Here is a 2,327-nt window from a genome sequence, read left to right on the forward strand (position 1 = left end):
ATAGCAGTGTCTGCCCACTCCTCCTGCGGCAGTAGGGGCCGCGCATCCTGCTTTTGTTGTGCTTTTTCCTCCAAATACACCAAATCGAGCAAGTTTTGAACCTGGTATGTGCTAGACCTGTGTGGTTTATGTGCAGGGTGGGCTTAGCAGAGTCTTTGGGCCTCCCGATGTCGAGCTAAATTGCTTTTTGTTGCAAAACCCCTTTGATAACTTGATTTTGTTGGGGTTTTTTTAGTGCGTGTGGAAGTGAAAGAGAAACAGGAAAACGGGAAATAAAGTGGAGAAAGGAAGGGGCAGGGGGCTGTGGCGATGTCGCTCCTCTCTCCAAATCTAGGGGCTTCTGAGAGCAGAACCTGCCTTATTTCCAGTTAGACCAGGGATGCTGGGGGCTGTGCGTGCTGGTGCCCTCATTATCCCTATGGAAAAGGGTTGGGGGTGGGATGGAGACAGCCAGGAATTCTGTTTCTCTCTGTAAAACCCTAAAATCACTCGCAATAACTCCCCAGTCCATCCCATTTTTGATTAAGGGGCGTGTGTGTGACACTACCACCCTCCAAGTGCTGATTCCACTATCCTGCTCTGCGAATAACACAGATGTACCAAAATACTCCTTTTTTTCCCCTCTAAACCTAAACTACTCCATAGCAGAGCAGGGTGATCCGACATCCCCCATGGCTGGGAGAGCGGGTGGGGGGGTGCAGCAGGGACCTGCTCCACAGGCATTGATGGTCGCCAGTCGCAATAATATTGTAGAAACAGTAAACTAATTTATTAATCCTTTTGCTATGTACAAGTTTAATGGAGAAATCTTTGTATGAAACAATTAAAAAGAACAAGATCTTGGGATTACTTTTTTTTTTCCATTTTCGTTTTTCCTTTTCCATAGGGATTATTATATTCTATTTGTTTTGTACAAACAGTGAAGGGCAGCACTGCGGGTGAAACCCGGGCGAAGTCGCTCCCGGGATATGCTTTTATTGTCTTATTTTGTTTTAGGGGGGAGCAAATTAGGCAGGAGAACCAATCAGCTCCGACGATTCTCCTGGGAGTGACACGGAAAAACCGCATCCCGGCGCAGGGACTGGGACACTATGCATGCCAAGGGGGGGACGCGAGGAGGACGCGCGCACGGTTGGTGGTGCTGAGCAAAGAAGTCAACCCCAGAGGCATTAAAAAGCAAGGAAAGCACTTTAAAAAATGGGGGGAAATTTTAAAAAAAGGGAAAAATGAAAAATTCCAGGTGGTTTCTGGGTGCAGGGGTTGGAGCTGGTCACTGTTGTGGTGACCATCAGGTTGGGCGTGTGGGGATGGAGCCCAATGGGACATGACCCCTTGGCATCCCCCATCTGAAAAGCCGGGAAGAAATCCTGTGGGAAGCAGAAAGCTCCAACCAGGGAATGCCAGCACTGCTGGGAAGGCACCAGGAGTGTCGTATGGGATGATTTTCACTGGCTTTTTGAGACTGGCCAATGCAAAAAGAAAACAAAAAAAAACCCAAAAATCCAGATTTTTTTGCAAAATTCACCTTTTTTCCTTATTTTGCTCAAATTCCCGCCCGCTCCCCCGTGCTCTTCTCCCGCCCTCCCCGCGGCATCTCACTCCCGTCACCGGTGGAGGCCGAAATTCGTCTGGTCCAGGCTTAAATCTGGCTTTAGTGAGTGAAGAGCAAAGTGATTTTTCTGCCCGCGTGCGAGTCTGAAGCGCTTTGGGGTCCGTCAGAGGGAGGATGGAGGCTGCTGGGGTGGACAGGAGCAGGGTTAGTTTTGCCTGTGCCTGGCGGAAGGTGCTGGGATGCGGTGCCGGAACGCTATAAAAAATAAAAAAAATAGAGAAAGGAAAGGGAAAAAAAAAAGGAAAAAAAAAAAAAGAAAAATAATGGGGGGAAAAAAAGAAAAAAAAAAAGGAGCTGAGCCGCGTGGAGGGAGCAGGGGCTCCCCAGGGGCTGCAGGGTAAGGGTGCATGCCCTAATTTAGGGAGATGCCACCCAGGGGAGGGAAAAAAGGAAAAATAAACAAAAAAGGAAAAAAAAATGCTACCAAATCCACAATTTGGGGGGGTGGGCATAGGGATGGGTGGTCTCGGCAGCTGGAGGGGCAGGGGGCTGTGAGCACCCTGAGAGGAGTGGGAGAACATGCTGCTCCCAGGGGCAGGGGGTCAAACTGCTGCTCAGTTTGGGAACATGGAGCTGGAGCATTTGGGGAAGATTATTTAGTGTCTAAATGGAAGAGGTTCCACTTTAATTTATATTTATTTTAATTTCTTACTAAATTTTAATTTAAACCATTTAAATAATTTATTAAAAAAATTTAATTTTTCAGATTTCTTTT

Source organism: Nestor notabilis, unplaced genomic scaffold, assembly GCF_000696875.1.
Source record: "Nestor notabilis isolate BGI_N333 unplaced genomic scaffold, ASM69687v1 scaffold24229, whole genome shotgun sequence".
In the NCBI taxonomy this organism is placed as follows: Eukaryota; Metazoa; Chordata; class Aves; order Psittaciformes; family Psittacidae; genus Nestor; species Nestor notabilis.